The 22,016-nt window shown below is 38.9% G+C and overlaps 1 protein-coding gene across 4 annotated transcripts in view; it reads right to left on the reverse strand.

The window, feature by feature from the left end:
- The window catches only part of LOC107083533 (ETS translocation variant 3-like protein), a 77,370-nt gene that overhangs the window by 32,992 nt on the left and 22,362 nt on the right, over positions 1-22,016 (reverse strand). For 3 of the 4 annotated variants that reach the window (XM_015372845.1, XM_015372847.1, XM_015372843.1), the window contains exon 2: positions 21,491-21,632. The gene's annotated coding sequence lies outside the window, so the exon portion shown is untranslated. Of the gene's footprint in view, positions 1-298; positions 419-21,490; positions 21,633-22,016 lie in introns of all 4 variants that reach the window. The other variant, XM_015372846.1, reaches the window with a different exon arrangement.

Raw genomic sequence — 22,016 nt, forward strand, 5'->3', positions numbered from 1 at the left:
AATAATAATAATAATAATAATAATAATAATAATAATAATAATAATAATAAATTAATCAATTTTATCTCGCGTCCATCTTAAGATCAGTTTGTTTCTGTAAAGACTTGAGAAATAATCCTTTAAAATTAATTCCCCTGCGCTGATTGTTAAAAAATAAATTTCTTTTCATTTTTCTCTTCCTTGTATTTTTTTCTTCTCCGTTTTTAATGCTTTTTAGAAATAATAAGAGTAGCTGCGAGCGGTTGTAAAGTCGGTTGTCAGGATTTATGTGCGTTTGTGTGTTTTAGTGTGCGCCTACAGAGCGGCGGTGCAGCGTTTCCTCTTCCTCCTCTCTCTTCCCTTTCTTCTCTGTCCGGGGAATTGTTCTCAACGTCCACAAACACACTGCAAATACCCGCCGGCCCAGCGGCATCGATTTCTAATTAGACGCCAGGATAATCGTTGGAGAGAGATGAAAAAAAGAGAGGAAAAAAAAACAGAAGAGAGTGATAGAGTGAGTAAATAAATATACAAAAGAATTGGAAAGCAGATTAACTGAATGCATATTAGCAGGAAGAAGAAAAAAAACAATAGATGCAAAAGGTGAATTTGGCGGATAAATGTTGCGTGAACTTGAAGGGGAAATGAAGCTTTTTATACATGAAGGGACGCAGGCCAGAGCGAAGCGGATTTGGGAGGATTGGTTTTGGACATTATGGGAGTCATTTTTAAATGCAGAAAAAAAAACTGATGAAAACAGAAACTATAATAAATCAACTTTGGATGTTCATAACCTTATAGTTATAACACAGATTTTACAGAACTCATACAGAGTGGGAAACAAATTAGAATAAATACTAACTAGAATAAATCAATCCTAAAAATGGAACAGATCAACTTTGAGTTAGATCATCCAACTTCTCCCTATAAATTTCCTTCCTCTTGTCCCCCTCCTTCTTTCTGTCTCATGGCAGACCGAGGTGACAAGATGTGGGGGTTTTACTTTAATTAACGTTTTATCATCATCAGAGTGGTGCCTCGCATTTTACGCGCTCTTCTCATGCTGCTGCGTCTCCCATCCCTCCTCTCCCTACATCCATCACCCCCCTCCCCCTCCCTCTCTCTTTCTCATCCTCCCTCATTGCCCTCCCCTCTGGTGGCATCACCTCCTATGTTTTTGGTCTATTTAACACTTCACCATACACCATATACCACTCAACCTTTCCCTCACTCAATAACAGCTCAACACAGATCAATTGGATCACATAATGTGATTCCCATTTAATGGCTTTGGAAATTCTTAAGACTCTGTGAAAAACAACAATAAAAAATACAACTTATTATATTGAAATGCTGCAGACATACCAACAATAAAAACGGTTGTCACTTTGTGATTTCAAATGATTCTATTTTGCACATAAAAAATAAGCAACATGAGTTCTCATGTTTGCAGAGCTGCATATTTCTGCAATTACAGGCTTAATCTCCAGCAGCATTTCCCACTATACTGGACTATGTGGAATGCATTGGTGAACATCAGTTTTAAAGCTAGTTGGATTGATATTCTGAGACTTTGCCTGGACCAAGTAAATAAACTAAACTAGTCCTAGCCATTATGGTAACTCTGGTTTATGTTTAAGGTTGTTGTCTTGATGGTGGGTGAACCTTTCCACTAGCATTAACAGTGCATTCTAGGACTGTATTGGTTTTTTGGCTCCTTCGATCTAACAACCAGCTGAGCTCTTTTTTGTACCTGCATGCTGAAGCTAAGCATGCCCAAAACATAATGCTGCCACCACCATGTTTCACAGTGGGTATGGATTTATGCAAATAATATGTATAATTGTTGTGGTGTTAATAATGTGTAACACTCCTGTTGAGAGATTATTTCATCCGAGCAGCAGATCTCTGAAGCTCCCCCAAAGTTACCATAAGCTACTTCTGATTAATTAGCAGTGTCTTTATGATGCTGTATGTTAAGCTATTTTATGTATGCAATCTCTTAGGACTTTACACAACCCACAACCAAAGAGTCATGGTTCTTTTATCTTTACAGTACTTTCCATTGATTGCCATAAAATGATATTGGCTATCCGAGAACCTTACTGTAACCATTATCGATACCTAACCATAAACATCATCTCAGATATATTCACACCTTAATCCGAATCCTAAACATTGACCCAAGCAGAGACCCCTTCTTTATGGGGACCAATTGTCCTGTAAGTCCAAACAATGCATATTTATGGGAAATTTGGCATATGGTCCCCGCAAAGTAACTAACATGCATCCACAAACACACAGTCACATTTTACATACATCTGACTCATGAAGGCAGTTCTGAAAGCAAGTTACTGACTTTGTTTAAGGAACGAGAGAATTAGATTATGTGATGGATGTCAGTGAATAAAACCAACAACAAGAGGTTCTTTAACTGTTTTATCTATAATAATATTATAGCTGTAAAAATAAAAAACAGTATTGCGGTCAAGTAAGTAATGACATCTGTTTACTTTATAAACTAGTAAGAACCATGTATTCCTTTAAGTGAGTCTTTCAACTTGAGCTTAAGAATTATGAAAGTTTACTCAATAATTTTCAGACTTTGTTACTTTTCTGCGCTTGTGTGAGAGACAGAAAGAAAAACAAATCAAACAATGATCAATGATTTAAAAGAAGGGAATGTTTTGCACATTTTCTTAACCAAAAAAATCTGAATTTACAACTTCATACTCAGGTTTAATAGCTTTCGTTGTAAACTAATGAAAAGAAAATTGGAAATAGTGGTTTTAAAATGTATCAAATAAAAAAAAAAGAGTTATATGTCAATGAAGAAACTGTACTGAGAGCATAAAAAAAACTAAACTACGCTTGAATTAAAGAAACAAAAAAAAGGTCAAAGAAATGATTGATCAATTCAAAGGAAGGATTATGCTAACTGATTGCTACAATCCGTATCTGTGCTGGGAAGTATCGACAGAGCTTTCAGTAAAACCTGTCTGTAATTGATTTGTGTCAGAGAAATTTGCTATGGCTGCTGCTTTACTGACAACACAGATACATTTTGACACATTTTTTTGTACAGATAAAAGATGCTTTATTTACACTGGAAAAACACAAACTTCTTAGAGATAAGACTCTTAGCTAACACTAGAGCAACGAGAGCCATTTATCTAGGTTTGCTAACATCTTAGGATATTGAAAACTGTATGCCTCCACCTTTCAGGTGCTTTTTTAAAATTTAAACATTAGGATATCTATATTGCACATATTCAGGAGGGCCCACAAAAACACAATAACTAATTTTAAAGCAAATGAAAACCTCAATCCAAAGAGAATATCTTAGAGATATTAAAGTTATTTGCTATTATCTAGTATTTTACTACCATTTTTTTTATATATAAAAGTGGAAACTCTGAAAAAGGGATCAATAAAACCATAAAACTTTACAGAACACAATAGTACTGAATCCCCCTGGAGTTAGTTTATAAAGGCTGGGTTTTGATGAGATGCTGGGAAATGGCAGGTGTTACATGAAGCAAATACAAGATGGGAGAAATGAGAAAAGTAAATGCAGTTAGGACTCGTGTGGTTCAGTGAGATCTGGGCGTGACTCACACATGGCCTGCGACTCAGCATGGAGCGCTCTGATAGTTTAAAGAGTTTAAAACACTTACAGTGGTAACCGGATTTGTAGCCTTGCGGGGTTAAGAACTTGATGAAATCCGCCTTGTCTGCAGGGAGTACAGAGGTGTGCGCTCACATACAAATTGCCACTGATAAAAAGAGAAAGGGAAGCTGCACTATCACAAACCAAAAAAAAAAGCTCTTCACTCCCATTCCGGCTCACACAAAATACTACCAATAATGTACCTAGACACCACACTGGGGTCCATAAAGAACCCTCAGTCTGCAACTGGACTGACCTGAAGAGGTGAAAGCAAGCAAGCTGAACTATTGAATTACACAAAAACAAGATGCAGGAAACATGTAAATGAAATATAATCCTTACAGAACTATGAAGATATGTGCATGATTGTGTAAAGTAGGAAAGAAAACCTAGATATTGTTTCACATCAGTCTATTGTGAAGCAAAAAGAAAGCTGAAGTTAAGTAAGTAAACTTTATTTGTATAGCGCTTTTCACAGAGAAGGGTCACAAAGTGCTTCACATGATAATACATAACGATACCAGTAAAAACAGCAATGTCTTAACAAGCAAGATAAAAAAAAAATATATACCTCAAACATATTAAACAAAGTTTTAGGTGATCTAATTAACACTTAACAAACCTTTTTGAAACCATGCTCAACCTAACTTTAACCACTTTATAAAAATCCTGTGGATCCTCAAACAATATATGAAATCTATATAAATATATGTGATCTTATATTTGCAATATTAAAAATATGTTCTGTTTAATTGCCTATTATGAAGCATGTGCCCCAATGTGATCTAGGACACAGAGAGCCTGGATTTGAAGGACTTCTCTCCTAAAATCTTCCTGGATTTTTATAATCTTAGGACACCATTCACTGGGCTAATCTATGCTATGCTACACGCTACACTTATTCTGTTAAGAGTAGGATCAAATGTTATTAATAGATTTATTTTTTTTAAGGAAGAACTGACAATCATTAGTGCAAATAGTGCCCAACTATGTCCATAGAGTAACTATTATTTGGTCATTTTAGACAAATGCTCTTAAGTCTGCTTGTTTTTCACTATAATGGGTAAAAAATGGTAATGTACCTTTGCCTATATAGCACTTTTTCAAGTCAAGAGACTTGACCAAAACACTTTATACTACATTCAGTCATTCACACATTCAAGCACACCCTCATGGTGGCAAGCTACATTGTAGCCACAGCTGCCCTGGGGCTCACTGACAGATGCAAGGGTGCCGTAAACAGGCGCTGCCGTGCCCTCTAACCACCATCAATAAAACATTTCTGAAAATTAACATTGTTTATAAATAAATTCTTTAAAATAAATCCCTCTTTCTCTCTTTTTCTTAACTGTTGGTGCTAAGCTGGCAGTTGGTTCCCTCCAAATAGTGAAATAGTGCTGCACAGCCTGTCATATTTCTTATGGCAAAAGGCAGCATATTTCTGTGTGATTGTTACGTTTTTATTTTCGACAGTGTGTAACTGAGAAACACGATATTGAGATTGAAATCTATATTTCCATTGAAAAAGGCTTAAATGAATTACATGTTGATAAATTTATCTCAAGAATTATGCAACAAGCCCTTCACACTTTAAAACCAGCCTTGATTTAAACATCAAGTTAACCGAGCACACAGACATGGGCACAAGAAAGACATCTTAGAAAAAAATGTTAGAATTAAATCTGTAGAGGATGCATTCTGAATCAAGAGCTCAAAGCATTAATAATACAGTGGAAATCTTTACCTAACCTCATGATTTTGTAATAATGCCTCCTGTTTTGTTTCAGTGCCATTGATGAGACAGGGTTGGGCTGCCACTGCAGCAAAACTCATATTCACTCACCCACACCAGACACACAAAAACACCTTGAATCAATCTCTCCATCTTTCCACGTTTCCTCCTTCGACACACTAACAAATGTACACACACGTTCGGTGCCACGGCCCCCGTCGGCCCCCACTCGCGGCGTGTCAAATCGAATCTCCACCTCGGTGCATAGTACACCTGCTGTGCCGGCATATAATGCGCTGCATACAGTGAGCCTACGATGACGGATTACTGAATTAGACCAATAATGACAAGTGACACTTCTGTTACCGCTCTCTGAGCCACTGCAGTGAGCAGGGGAGATGTGTAAATAAAGAAGTAGACACAGTGGTAGAGAGAAAGTGTGAGAGAGGGAGAGACTTGGACAGGGAAACGGGTGGGAAGGAAAAAGAAAACAACGGCTCAGAGAAATAGGAAGTCATGGAGATGGATTGGGAATTTTCAGCCGGTCCTCTAAAGTAAATAACTTATGTTTCACTGTCTTCAATTCTCTTTTTCTTGTCTCTCTGGTTCTGTGTTGGCAATCGGTTGTCATAGCGTCATTACGGCAGCTCAAAATAGATACACAAAAAAACCTGCCGAGATAAACTTTTTTCTCTCCTAAATCCAACTCAAAAACGTGAATTATAAAAAAATCGTGGATTAGGAGGACCTCTATGCCAGAATGCAGACTGGAAATTAAAGGGCCTTAAATCCTTGTGGTTTCCAACAAACCTCAAGGATTTAATCACATTAAATGATATATCGTTTTCTAATTTCTTGACTTTGTGAAATAGCTCATCTTAGTCAGGATGGTTGGAGAACAGACGGACTTTGACTTGGCCATTCTAACAGGCAAAGCTTTAATCGCCATTATATTATCAGCTTCCAACCTCTTTGAAATCCATGGTAAGAACAAGTTTCCCACAGTATGATGCTCTCACCACCATGTTTTACAGTGTCCTTAGACTGATAGGTCTGCTTTTACGTCTCACCTGTTGATCTCACCAATGCATCTTCTTCTACACATGGTCAATCTCCCCTACATAGAACCTTTAAATGGGACATTGTTTTCATTCAGCAATGGATTTCTTCATGGTGCTTTTTCTGCAAAGGCTATAGTTATGGAGTACATTAAAAACCGTTTTGATATCAACAGGCAGTGCCACCTAAACTGCGAATCTCTGCAGGTTGGGTCAACCATAATAAAAAAAAAAAAATGAGAGCTTGTTGCTTCAGAATAGCAAACTGTAAAAGATCCAAAAGGTGTTGAGATTCTTTTTAGGCCTGTGAAAAACTTTCTAGGACCGAAAACGTAGAACTCTTTAGAGAAGTCCTGATCCCATTTCCCAATAAATAAACATGAAATTCCAGCTAATTTGTGAGTATCTACTAGTTGCAGATTAGAACTGTGCACCTGCAGGATGTCTGCCCCCCGATGGAACCAGGCCTCCACAGGCCTGTGTTCAGGATGCAAAGTGTGCCAAATGAGAGAGAGGAGGTGCAATCCTCCTTGGGAAGGCATGAATAAATCAGTTACCACCCGGTGCCTCTTCACTGCAGAAGAGGAGCACACTTGCAGCAAGATGCAAACAAACACATGCATTAATTCATTCATGCACTTGTGCAGAAGTAAAACAAAGAAAATACAGAAAGCATTACAGGTTTAAACGACCAATAGATAGATACGTTTTTTCATTTCTGTGACCTTTGAGGTCTTCAGTTCAGCTGTCAATCTCAACATTCTTATTGCATTCTCTCATAATGGAAAGCCATTTGGGAATATGAGCGTGCCAACCCCTCAAGCCAACGTGCCAAATAAGAGTTTGGCTCAGAGTTGATGTTCAAAACCTGCACCTTCTGCACATGCCTGCAGTTGGCAGAAGAAACAAGATCAGAGACCTGCAGGACAAGAAGTGATAACTGGGACAGTCAAGGATAGAGTGGAAGCACAACTGGAGCAAAGGACCCGGGGAGCCCAGAGGAAGCGCGACAGAAAGAAATATTGACAGAGCCTAGATATACACATAAGTCACCCGACACGACCTGCTCTCTGTATTTTATAGAGCCGCTCTTTGCTGGCGGAACAGCATGACAGCCCAGTTCCTTCATCGGAAAATATGGTCCCTCTCTACCTTTCCGCCTCTCACTGGGCTATCACTCCTATTTTCTGTCTATCCCACCTGATATCATTCTGTCAGCTCCCTGCAGTGGCCCCTTTCTTTCATCAGGCCAATTATTTCTCCTCAGGCTTTTATTGGTGCTCTACGTTCACTCGTCATGGTTTACTCCCCTATTTCTATCCCGTTTAATGTCGCTCTCTTAATCCCCTCTCATTTACTCCCATCTGCCCTGGTTTACTTCCTGTTTTTTCACTCCTGAAGCTCTCGCCATGTGTTTTCCCATTTCCACTTGCAATTTCTGTTTTCCTCATTTTTCCTGATTCCCTTCCTCTCAGCTATCTATTCCATTCATCCCTTTGCTCCTGTTTGTGCCACTGAACATCACCATCTCTCTTTACCTTATGGCTGTCATTCCCATCTCACATTTTTCCCTTTTATATTTCCTCTGACCTCCCAGTGAAGTTCCTTCCTTTTTCATCACGATTTCGCACTTTGTGTCTTCAAGCTTTAGGATCTGTTTTCACTTTAACTCTTTCATGCTTCAATCTCTGCAGGTCCAATTCAACACTCTCCATCATATCTTCCCAAGACCTTTTTCCTTTTAACAGTGACTAGCAAAAGTATGCAATACTTTTTCACATTTTGTCATGTTGAAACAACAATTGTAAATGTATTTTATTCTGATTTTACATGGTAGACCAACATAAAATGGTGTGTAATTATAAAATGGAATAAAAATAATATTTATTTTGTTGACCATCTGAAAATTGAAGTGTCCACATGGAATCTGTCCCCAAAACTTAAATACTCTATTGAACAATTACAGCCCCAAGTTTTTTATGTAATAAATGTCTTCTTTTGTAAATCCATATTTCCCTCCACCATGTCTTATTTTTGGATTGTTTTAAGCTCCATCTACCTTCCTATGGACTCTCAGTATCCTGCCAAAGAAAAGGCATATCAGGCCGAAAATTCCACTTCTGGACTCATTCAAGGGTAACTATTTCAACTTTTTTTTTGGTATCCCCCAAATGAATAGTTGAAAACTGCAAATGGGACTTGTGACCAGATTTGTGGAGTGCACAGCCTAACTAATAATCTTCTTGTCAACTGACTGCATTGCTATAAACTGTGCCACTGCCTTTACTTAAAAAAATAACAAATTGGCTGCCATGTTGATTTCTACACAAAATTGCTTATGTGTCCTGTGTGAATGTGAGAAATAATGTTTTTCTTCATATTGCTTTAAACTTTTTGCCAAAGTAAGACGGGTAGTTTTTCCAAATCTTGATGTTTACAGACTGCATATGACAATGAATAGAACATTTAAAAGTGGAGACATTTCTAGTTTTTTTGGAAGAAGGTACGAGATCAGAAGTAAGTAAAGTCTGAGATTTGAGGATGGATGAATGATAGAGGGATCAGGGAGGTCACAGGTCAAGGAGGCCACTGAAAGTGCAACAGCTGGAGAAAAGAGTGAAGATAAAGAAAAAGATGTTAGCATAAATGGTGAACATGTTAAGATTTTAGAGTCAAAGAAAGAAAAAGAAAACAATGAATCGGAAAATGATCAAGGAGAAAAGAAGGAACAGCCAGAGAATCCAGCCTGTCCAGCAGGACCATCTTAAAATGTAATTATTCTCCAGTGCAGAGATATTTGATTTGCTTTTCATTGTGAAATGTTTTTCCATCCAGTACACTAATTGTTGCCTTTAGCTTTCCTGAACGAGATGGCTGAAATCAGTCCAGTATGGTAACTGAAGGTTTTTTTTCTGAATTTGGCTTCTATATTTATTCATGTATTCTATAAAGCATTTGATTTTATGGTCCACATGTACCTAAAATGTGTCCTTGTTCCTTAGAAAAGAAAAGCCCATTGACAAACTGTTGATTCCACTTACATTTGAAAGATTTCTAAGGTGTTTTGATGAAGAGGTGCAGCTTGCTCCCTGCCTGCACATTCTGGGCCTTCCTGAAGTTTTTAGTTGTATCATGACAACATATGGAAAATAGGGGGATGAGTACTTTTTTAGGAGACTGCTCATCCAGGTATTACCTCCAAGTTCCTAATCCCCCCATCTTTATCTTTTCATGTCATTCTTCCCTTTTTTTCCCTCCTTTCTCGTCTCTCCCTCTGCATTCCCGCCGGCCCTCCCTCTCTCCTCCGCAGCCCGAGCTCAGAGCCGCATGTGTCGGAATCAATTAGGGCTGAGAGCCATCGCGGCCGCTCTTTCACGGAGGTAAATATTAAACTGCACCAAGCACCGAGGAAGAAGAGAGGATGGGAGGGTGGGAGGTGGAAGGGGGAGAGAAGAGAGAAGGGAGCCCTCCGTCCCTAATCCACCGCATCGATCAGGCGGGGATGAGGGTAATATATTATTTTGACAAGATACGATCCTCCGACGCGCACCGCTATCCCCGGCGATCGATTTCTTTTTTTCTCTCCTTTTTTCTTCCCCTTTCTCCCCCTCAGTGAGTGGGACAGAGTTTGTGTGGAGCTGTGTATGTGTGTGTGTGTGTTCTCGGCGTGTGTTTGTGCACTGGAGTGTGGATGGGCGACAATGGGAACAGCATTAGGAAATGTGTGGAAGAGATGGGGATGAAGCGGCTGGTACAGGTCTGCGCTTTTACAAACAAGCTCACGTCTAAACAGCTAAATCACACTTTCACTCAAAGACGGATCGTTGGGAGAATCAGAAGATTCTATTTTCTGTTTAGTTTCTTGTGGATATGCACAGAGGGCCGCATGGAGAGGGGCAGCGGGGATAGTGGCAGAGTTAGAAGCAGGGCTGACCTATTGTAAAGTTAAGTGCCCCCCTCCTCTATATCGCTTTGTAAACTGTGTCTAAATGCTAAAATCCTGGATCAATTTTATTTTATTCAACCTCTCCCCCCCATCACCTCCATCTGGCCCCTGCTGTCCTTCTAAAGAAGCATGCTGTCCTCTGCTGATGGAGGGCGGATATGTGAGAAGATTTTGTGGTTGCCAGCATATTTGCATCATTACATATGGACAACCATTAAAAAAAAAACATATCTTCAAAGCATGCAATGTAGAAAATGGCAGACCTAATTTTTCTCTGGCTAAATATCTGTAAAGACACTCTTTTTGTAACTCTAAGAAACTTTGGCATCCTCTATCATTTGAGCTCCTTATTTTGTTTTGCTCACTAAATCCTGCTTCTTCTTAAATAAACCATTCAAATAGAGTTAAACAATGGAAAGGGTTACTATATTATCACCAAAATATGAATTTTCCAAAGCAAACTTGTATATTAGCAGCTAATATGTGTGCTTCTGTCTCCTTTAACGCCAGTTGGCCTCAGCAGATGGCCGCTCACACTGAGGCTGGTTCTGCTGGAGGTTTCTTCCTGTTAAAAGGGAGTTTTTCCTCTCCACTGTCGCTACAAGCATGCTTAGTGTGAGGGATTGTATTTGAGCCAACGAATCAATGCAATCAACTGGTTTTCCTTAGATAGAAAACTTTGAATCAATTTGACTGGATGATCTGGTTGAACTGTAAAGTGCCTTGAGATGACATGTGTTGTGAATCTGGCGCTATATAAATAAACTGAATTGAATTGTACATTTGAAAGTAAATATTCTCAGTATAACTTTTTTAGTAAAATATATATTAAAATGCAACATATATATTGTGATCTGGTTGTTTTCATTTGAAACAGTAAAAGAACTATTGTTAAAGTGGATAAAAGAAGAGTTAATATTGTTGTTTAAATGTTAAACAGTTGCTGAATTTAGTAGTATTTTTATATGCTTGCAGCACAGCAGCCCTCTTTGTTTTTCTGCTCTTAACCAAAGACAAGCTGAATTAATTAGTTTATTAGCTGGTTAATTAGTCAGCTTGTCTGCTTCAACAGAGCCTGGAGTCACTTACCTTACAAACTTTTACAATAGTGACTTGTTGTGACCTTACTGAAATATTTTCTAAAATGCTAATTTCTGCAGCTTTCTAAACATGAAAATCGATCTTTTTAATTTCAGTATAAGAGACGTGTAGAAGCTTTGTTTTTAAAAGCTAAAAAACAGTGCACTGCATCATTAGGATAGGGACTCTACACTCAGTGATAGTAAACTCTGGGCAGTTTAATTATGGTAAAAGTGAGACAGAAAAAAAAAACAGCTATAGATAACTGATTAAAATAGATAGTTTCTCTGTTTTCTCTTGTTTCTGTTTTGCCATTTTGTTTTTTCGCTAATCAAGTTAACATTAGTTTGTGGATTGATTTTAATGTGATATTCAGCAAGACTTTTTTCTCTCTGTTGCCGGATTTTTCCTTTTTGGCTTGTTAAATTCAGGAGGTTGACACAACAACCTTGCAGCACTTGGCCAATCACTTTGTTAAACTACACGGCCTCTGTAGCTGCACACCCAGCCGCCAATGGCTGAACCATATTCAGTGTGAGCCTGGCATCAAAACTAAGGCTGCTACATACTCCAAGAGAACCAAGACATTTATTCTCGCTCCCAAAGCCAGTGACGTCACTGTGTTTTCTTGGTGTTATTTGGGGGGGGGGGCTCCCGGCTTATTCCCAACAGAATATCTGGGCAGGAGGGTTTTTTTTGCTGCGTGTCAGAGTGCTATATTGTAATTCGACGGTAAAGGGGGGAAGATTCCTCTGATATCTGTCGAACTTAACACTGTACATGTACAGTTCAAGTCTGGTGGTTAAGGCAGTTGGGCATGCCACATCTGCTCACTTACACTGTTTACTATATAAATAATCTGAGTGGGGCCATCCCAACCCTTCCTGATTCCCTGGTGTTTTCTGTCTTTCCAAATTGCACCAGAACACATCAGGAGTCCTTTTCTGTCTCCTCCGCTACATTCAGCCAGGCTCTCTGCCTCACATGTGCTGCTCAATCTCCGTGACCTCCTCTCCTGTCCGCTCTCCATGGTCCTTCAATGTGTGTTATAGTGGGATGGCAGCTGAGCTGCAATATTAATACATGGAGGCAAAGTTCTTGTTCTTGCCATCTCAAGAACAAGAACACATTTTTTGGTTCTTGCAGAGTACATAGCAAGCTTCAGATTCTAAGAGCTGTTGTTTTACATTGGAAATCTGAAGGCTGTGAGGCAATGCTCTTGCTATTGTGATTAGATATCTAGTGTGTTGGTAACCTAGTGCTGTAACATATTTTCTAAGTTTGCATGTAGATATTTCAAGCATCACTATGTAGAGCAGTTAAACTTTTCTGGATTCCTTGTAAATAACATTGTATACTAACACGAGGCTATCTGCAATGATTTCCCATAGTTCTGGTCTGATCTAGAGATGATTAAAACGTTAAATTTAATCAAGCTGATTTTCCATTTGTTTGGTAAATTTTTGTGCGATTCACTGCCATTTATAAGTGTTAAGGTTCGTCAACCTTTTATGATTGAGGATATATTATATCCGGTATATTCATAAACGCTCATGGTATAAGTTCGATGAATTAATATAAAAAATGTGCTGATGACACTTCAAGAGACATCAGTCATCACTAACAGAATGCTTCACTTAGTTTTAGTCTTTAATGTTAAATTTTTTTGTGATCCTATGCAAGCTTTGCTCCAATACAAAGTTAATTTTGGCACATTAAGTTCTGTCACTTTGAAAGAAATACAGTGCAATCTGGTTTGAATAGTGTTTATTAGGATTAAAGGGGACTAGTTTATAGTGTTCTGTTGTTTTGGTGCTAAAATGTACCTCTACTAGCTTAATTAATTAGGAAGTATACAATGTCATTAGTCTTACTCTCATTATCAAACATTTGACCTCCTGCAGGGTTGTGGTAGGATATAAATGTGTCGGTGCAGCAGTATTTGAATATAGTTGTGTAAATACTGCAGTACTGATGCCCCTTTGCAGTATGCATAGCATGGGAGGAGGTCAGCGCCAACGCCAAAGAATCTTTGATATGTCTGAAAACGGTAGCCTACCCTAGCTTTGAAACGAAATACCCTAAAGAGGGATATTATTAATCCAAAACAGAGTGTTTTAATTAACAATGTTATATTTAATATATCAAATACAACCCCTTTACGTTATTTCAGGATCATTAGTACTCAATAAAAGGATGATATTTTCATTGAAACTAAATCAGCTAAAAATACCAGCTGTTTAGCCCCGGCAGGGCTCATTATCTTTCTTTGTTTTATGTTTATGCATCCAGCAGTGGCATCAGTGTTAGCATTGTGATCTTTTCTGCATTACAAAGCTACCAGTGGATATTTTTTTCATTTAATCTAAAATACGTTTAAACTGCAACATTACTGCAACTAACAGTTGTTAAAGGAGGCAAAGAAATGCAACGTTTATAACTAAAAACACTAATGAAAGCTTGGATATTATTTCAAATTTGTGCAAATTGTAAAATATCTTTTTAAACATTAGAATCAACCAATTTATAGTGGGTTTTTTTTTCTAACATGTAGTGTAAATTATGTATAGGGGAATACATGCAGCAAGGTTTTTTGTTTGTGAACAGTTTTGCAGTTCCAAAAAGCCAGTAAATGACAAAAAATAAGTCTGAAACAAACAACAAACCCAGCATGGTGACGGTTAACCAGTCTCTTGGATTCTGTCAGGACTAAACATTTCATCTGTGTGCATCATCTCGTTTTGTGTGGACAGCATCAGCTCCAATCTGTCTTTTTAAGCACTTTAGTGACACAAACTCACTCCAGTCATGCACACAACGAGGCGCCCAACAACAACAAGTATCTTCCCTAGCAGAAAGGTCCATCCAAACAAGTGCGACAACACCCGCTGCTTTCTTGTTCTGCTCACTCTCACTTTTCGTCCCCCACTTTCTCTGTTTCTGCCCGCTGCAACTTAGTTTTCCTCCTTTCTCTTTCTGCCCGCTCTCGCTTTTATTGTGCCATTTTCTGCCACTTTGGTCCACGAAGGAGAGGCCGTAATGCAATCTCTCCCCCTCTCCGTCCCCTGCTGTGAGGGAGAGTAGCTTGGCCTGTGTGTCTGTCCAGAGAGAAGTGTATGTGGAGGGGGGGGACGGGGTCAAGGTGAGCTCTAATACACTATTGATCTGCTCCAATTGAAAACCTGATGGAAATTTTACCCCCCTTCTTCTCCTTTCCTCCTCATCCCTCTCTCACCCCCCCTTCTCTCTCTGTTTTCCCTTTCTTCTACCCCCCTCTCTGTTTCTATCTCCCACTCTTCCCTTATGTCTTTTTTCCTTTCCTGTGTGTATCCTCCCTGGTGTCTGGAGTCTTCCTCTTTTTCAGCGTCTATCCCCGTTCACTCCAATCTGTTTTCTCTCCCAGCTGAACATCTCTTTCAACCACTGACGACTTTTCTCCCCTGCTATCTATCTTTGAGAAGACCGGCTCTCTGCCTCCACCATCCCTCTAATCATTTCCCCTTTTTTTTCCCTTTTTTTGCTGCTTTTGGTCTCCCCATCTCCCCATTTTTCAAGTCTGGTCCTATCTTTTTCCTTTTAAACCTCTTGTTACCCCCACATGGCCCACTGGTTCTTTCTCTCCCACTCGTTTTCTCTAGCCCCCTCACCCCCCCTTCTGAGTGTGCATCAGATGGTCCATTTCTTCCTAACCCAGTGCATATTGATCCCTATGGCAGCAGCATGCAGGGCGAAGGCTGTGAGGACCTCTGCTACAGTGTATTAAAACGCCACAAACGCTTTGGACATGGGGCCGGATACACGCCTCCCCGGCAGGGCTCTGTCAATAGCGGCTCCCTCCTGTCAACAGCAGCCAAATGGCCTCTCAATCTGAGACTCATGATGATGTGCCAGAGAAGAAATGAGAGAGAATCTCTTACAGAGAATCCAAAAAAAAAAAAACTGATACAACAAAAACGATGTAGATTTAAAAGCATCTTGTCAGACCATGGTAATACGCTTCAAAAGGGGGGCATGCATGTCAATCAAAACCCTGTAAAGCCATTTCCATTTAGAAGTTGAAAATGTAACAAAAAAAAATCTATGACCCAAGGTATCAATTTGCTCCATTCTTTGGCCTAACAAGCTTTGTAATAACATGCAGTTGTATGTGGGGGCAGCAATTATGCTCTTGGTTGAGAGAAAGCTGCAGACCATCAAACAAAAGAGGCACAAACAGTGGAAGATACCCCAAACAATAGAGATGGCAGCCACACGAGCAAACCCTTTTCAGCTAAGCATTACTTTCCCCACTTAACAAGACCCGACTCAAGCTGACTCTATGCAGAGTTGGTCGCTATCGGCGTATTTCTTGGGGAGATAAATGGAACGAGCGTGCGTTTGATTTATGTACCGCTGTGTACGTGTCAGATGGGCCGAGCTATCGGGACCACCATCTCTCAATGGACACAGAAATGCTACAGCGGCGGAGGGACCCCTCTGTCGACCTCCAGACCCCCTGATACACATCTGGAATAAACTGTTTGTTGCAAACAGAGGAGGAGGAGGAGGGATACCATTCATTACTTTCTTTACATTTCTATTGAAAGAAGATGTATTCCCTTTGTCTCACTTTGCTAAGCTCTTCTGAGACCTCTCTGTATCGACTCCTTAAGCGATAGGAAACAAACACTATAAGTTCAAGCTAATCTTTGCTGCTTCAGTCTACACTTATATGACCAACCTTACAAACAGCAGCCTAGTTAGCTACTTTAAAGCAGCATAATATTCTTTGTTATTGCTTAAAAGTGACAGATAAGACTGATCACAGCACTTCTGGACAATTTTATACACATTTATTTAAACCATTATATCTACAATATTTCCTTTCGGCCATCTTGCAATCACTAATTATTGATTACTCATACTAGGAGGCATCCCAACGGTTATTTGAAACACCAATGAGTGGGTAGAAATATGCATTTTGTTTTAGCAATTCAGAATAAAAAAGTGTACATTTTTATCTGTCTTTAGGATAACAAATTACCAGTCGACAATAGAAAAATTAAACAGCAGTCTCTATGTGTATTCCCTACAGGCTATTGACCTGGGTCTGGAACCCAGTAATCAGGAGTCCAATATCAACTTTTAAATGTGTTACGGCTGGGGCCGTCAACTTAATTATGCAAATATGAGTGTGCAGGTGCCTGCCTCTGAGTGGTTCCTAGTAGACTACAGAGATGTCCAATTGGTGGCCTCGCAGAGGGGACGGATATAAAACCTACTGACCGGACTTCCTGCCGTCCATCCTCAGCTCATTTCAACCGGCCACACTGTTTGTTTGGTAACACCATTTAAGATTTTGGAGTTTGTTGGAGTGAGCTGCCATTTAGGTTTGCTTAGTTTCACATGTTTTTTCTTAATTAGGGAAATAAGTTTTTGTCATTTGGTTTATTCACTTTTAATTAGTTTCGATTAATATTCATATAGATTACTTTTTTGTTGTTTTCGGCATTATAGCTCGCTCTGAAGCAATATGCTCAATTTGTAACATCTTAATCAAAATTCTTTTTAATTATATAACATTATTAAATGTTCTACTTGGTGTGTGTTGGCTGCTTGGAGTCTGAAGAGGATCATCCAGTGATCTGGAAACCCCTAGACTGGTCATAACAAATGATTTCCTGATTCACCGTTCTTGAATAAAATTGCTAAAAATACCTCAGTTTTACGTCATTACTCCCCAATATAATTATATAATAAAATATTAAGCTTGAGATCCTGATATACAGACAATCTTTACCTTGAGTCTCAAATTACAGTAACTTTGTTACATGTTCATCCTTTCTGTTATCTGCTGAAGTCACACTCGATGTTAAAAAAGACCAACCTGGATATATTTCTAACATACAACCATAGAAAATAAGGCTTCCACTTCTAGGATCTCAGTTGTTCCCAAGAGAGCAAACTAGTCTACATCTTTCTATAAAAACTTCAACACAGAAGAGTGTGTTTTGTAGCAGTATGATAAAGTATGGTCATTCAACTGCTTAGGATAAGCTCAAACCTTTGGTTAACCTATGATAACTACAGTAACAGTATCACTTGCCCTATAATCAATGACCTGAGCGAGAAATCATTAAATATATACATTTTCCAAATATGGCACCTCTAATTGAATGCATAGATACTTTTTTTCCCTGCAGGAGTCTGTTGTACATCACGCAGCCTCTAATTTGCCAACATTAAAGCCTCTCTGAGTTCAGGCACCTGTTTTCATTTTCCCACTTTTCTCTTTCAATCACTCCATCCTCGTCTACGTTTCCCGTCTACCAGCCCACCGCCCCTCCCCACTCTCGTATCCCTCTTTACAGCCTCTCCATCTATTTCTTTCTCCCTAGGAAGGAATCAGTCTCACCTTAATTGCACTTAAATCGGATTAATGACTGACCGGGGACAACTTGACTTAATCTCTCTTCTAGTAAATCTCTTCCTTTTCTCTTTTCTCGTTCATCACTATTATACATTTTATCCTCCACTAGAACCTGCCCCGCTTTATCTTTTCTGCTCTTCGGTTTCTGTCTTTAGTGTCTCTGGGTTTTTTTTACCTGTTTCTAGTAGTGCCACCAAAAATGTCTGCTACCTAACTGCCACCCTAAATTCCTTTCCCCGCCAGACTGACATATCTACAAGTTTAATTTAATTATTTTAAGTTATGAAAGTACATGTTTCAACATGTAACATGTATTTTGTTATGTGTGTAACTCTATACCAGAATAAGGTGATAAAATCCATGCATGTTTTTGTTTTTGTCATGGCACTACAAAGTTCTGAGTGGACCACTTGCCATCCCTTAAAAAAAAAACCTTTTTGAAAGGCACCGCTGCCTCATTCCATTTTTTCACCTACTTTCTCCAGTCTTTCTCATTCTTTGACATGGCTAACCATCTGCTTCCCTTCATCATTTCTCTTCTCTTTTCTTCAGATCCATTCAATATTCCTCCATCATCTTTTTATTCCACTGTTCCGGTGAATTTTTCCTCCGAAATTCTTTGCCTGGTCTTGTTACCCAGCCGCTGCTTCATCTGTGACCGTGTCTTAGATTCACTACGAGGTTGGGTGTTGTGTATGTGTTAGTATGCATCGATGCGGTCCTGTCATTGCCTCCTAAGTGCTTTGGCAATACTAGAGATCTGCTGTCATGCCAATTCAAATAATCTCAGTTGAACTAGATTGGATTTGTATTGAGATGGTGATAAAGGACACTCAAGGTGTGCCAGATTCTCTTCTAGAAAAAGAGCTCAGACAAAATCTCAATGCAGTAATGCAAAATCAAGTCTCCTGGATAAATTGTGTTGAAAAGACAACAAGATGACAAGCCTTTTGTTTGAGGAAAGCTGGATCAAGCTGGTATAGGGGCCCCAAACCAAATTAGATTTTGGAGCCCTGATTCAAGGCTAGATTTTTATCAAATAAATAGCAATATATACATTCTGGAGAAAATGTTATTTTTCTGACTCATTAAATTGGATTATAGGTAATAAAGTACTTATAATATTTAAATGTGAATTGTGCATAGAACTGAATACAGTTTTCGTGTGTTTTTTGATTGCTTTGCATTAAGACGATACACAAAATGAGATTCAAACATAGGAAAAAGCAGCGGATGTAAATGAATAAGCTAACCTATTTTAACAATAAACTATGGATAGTTTCTTTGGCATAATTGTAAAGCAACAATCACGTGTGCAAGTTTCCTTAAAATCACAAGGTTGGAATTTATTGATAAATGTTTTTTTTTCCCTATTATTTCTAGGCAAATTTAAAAGTTGGCTCATGTAGGCTCTACTTTGTGTCTAAGACATAAGCATTTATCTATGTTCAGATTAGAACTGAAGAAACTGCAAGAAGAGGTTAAAAAAGCACAAACAATTTAGTGGCAAAAAAAACCAACTGATCCGATGTCACACTGAGGTGATCTTTGTTAAGGGTATGGGGCACAGAGAGTTTGCCACCTTCCAAACCCCTGCAGCTTGAAAAATCGAGGGAAGAAAAGGGCCAGCCTTGTGGACAAAAGCTCATTTTCCTCTTGGTTGCACACTGCTGCAGGCGGGCTAACATGCCACGAGAGAATTCAGGCACTCATACACCTTTGTTTTCCTGAGGTTTTTCTCAACTTTACACATGGTGTCAAAGCCATAACTAAGACTGAAGCAGGATTTGTACGTCAGCCTAGAAGGCATGTGCATGGCCTGTCCAGCCCCAGGCAAACCGAGTGATCTGAGAGCCGTAAAGTCGTGTGCTTCTTTTGAACGTGACAGACAAAAGCAGTAAGCTGACATCTTCAAAATGCAGCCGCATTTGTTCACCTTCCAGTTGTGCAATAGAGTCACTTTTACATCTCGTCCTTCACTTCTTTTTCTTGTCTTTGCTCAGCTACTCCTCCAAACATCCTCCTCCTTCCCTCCCCAGTGCTCCAAACCTCTCTGCATGCCCATCTGCTTACCAGCTTGTCCTCTTTCGCTCCTTCTCTCTGAGCTACAAGGATTAAGCATTTATCTCGGTGGTCCTCCTTTCGGCCCCTAAACGCCCGTGAGGATGATAAGAGTCGCTGGGATTTGTCAAATTGTGAGCCATTGATTAACTGACCTTTCACGCCTGCAAGTCTCTCAGCCACTCCACTAACTGCCGACAGGCTAGATACAGAGATAGATAGGTACATGTGGCTGTTATTATTGTGTACAAGTTTGTAGTTACCAGGTGTGGTATAGTGAGGGATGACAGAAGAGGGGAGGAGGTGAGAAGATGGTAGAAAAGATACAGAGGAGTCCTTCAGTTGCCCTATAGGCTTTGGATGTAACAGGTACACACGTGTATACATTGGCAAACAGAACAGAATCTTCAATAATGAAACATTTTAAGGCGCGCTTGGGGGCTAATATCAGACAGGAAGGGATGGGGGAGGCAAAGAGGAGCGTTGGGAGATGTCCGAGCGTTGGTTGGCTTGAGGAAAATCTGGAATTTCGTCTGAACATGTTGCTTGGGATATCTTTCATTATGTGCTGACAGTTGACTTTTTTTTGAATGTTTTTAAAGAAAAGCTATAGTAAAATTTGAAAACAATTTTTATAGTATAGCCTTTGTATTGATAAGACTTTGGATAATTTGATGGTTGCAGCAGAAAACCTCTACATCTCTACATTAAACAAACAACAAAAGATTTACTAGAAACCAGAAACTAAAATATCAAAGAATCACTTTCACACATTTTGTCTTATTCATATTATAACACGTTTTTATTTATAACTTTTTAATAAATATAAATTAGAACATGAACAGATTTACCATATTTTCTGAAGCAAATAATATCTCTGACATAGTTCTGTTAAATTTAAACTAAATTGCAGAGATTATTTATAGCAGCTTTCACTATATATCATTATACCAATATCTTTGGTCAATTTTACAATAAAACAACTTTTATTAGAGTTTTGCAGTAGGCTATAGATTGTCTTTTTGCGTAATAACTTTTCTTATAAAACTAAAATACAGAAGCTTGTCAGATAATTGTTATGAGTCAATGTTAAACCGACTGATATAACAAAGATCTATACGTCTCTGTAATGTTAAGAATAAAAAAAATTCACAGTAGTCAACATTGGAAACGATTTTTGCAGATCTTGACAATAAAAAAAGCAACAAGACAACAAGGAGAAAGAAAAACAGGCGCACAACCTCCCCAGTTCATTTCTATTGAAGAAATTGAATCATCATACAGATTTACAAAGTGATAGAACATTTATAGTTCTTTATTTTGTATTTTATCCAACAATAGGTAGTTCTATTACTCATGGTATGCTTAAAGGAAAAACGTTTTTCTTTGGTGAGTTGTACATAAGGCCTACATGTTAATTTAACAATCATAATTGCAAAACTAATGTAATTAACCTGAGAGATTATATGTAGAGAATTGATATCAATATTTCAAAAAATGTGAAGAATGTGCAATAAAACTGAGACTTTGTTAGAATGCCGAAGGTTTTACCCACCTGGACCTTCGCGTCGCCCCGCCTCAGAGATGCACCTGAGGCCGAAGCCTGATCACCGTCTCCCGGTCTGCTCTGATCCGGGTAGAAGAGGCAGATGCTGGAGGAGTGCCGCTGTTAATCTGCACGAATGCTTCACCGAAACCTAAAAATGGACGAAATAATGATCACCTTCATGGCTCCTTAAGTATCAATACAAATGAATAAGTTTTATTATTATTATCATCAGAAATTCGTGTTTGGATCATTTGATAAAAATGATAAAAGAAGGGATGCGTCGCTTTGGTCAGGCTGGGTGGAGGCAATCCTAAAAAACTTGTTCTGATGTTTCCCCGCAGGAACATTTCTGCCTCACAGACCACAGATCAATCACCTTATTGACTCCTCACTGTCATACAGTAAAGGGCTGTTCCATGGAGGAAGGACACATGCCAGAAAACTTGGAATAATCATCACTGCTCCCTGCATTTTTGATCACACGTTTACTTATCCAATGCAAACAGAAATCAAAACGTTGGTTCGGAAGGAC

The sequence above is a fragment of the Cyprinodon variegatus genome, unplaced genomic scaffold, assembly GCF_000732505.1.
Source record: "Cyprinodon variegatus isolate N-32 unplaced genomic scaffold, C_variegatus-1.0 Scaffold77, whole genome shotgun sequence".
NCBI classification, from domain to species: Eukaryota; Metazoa; Chordata; class Actinopteri; order Cyprinodontiformes; family Cyprinodontidae; genus Cyprinodon; species Cyprinodon variegatus.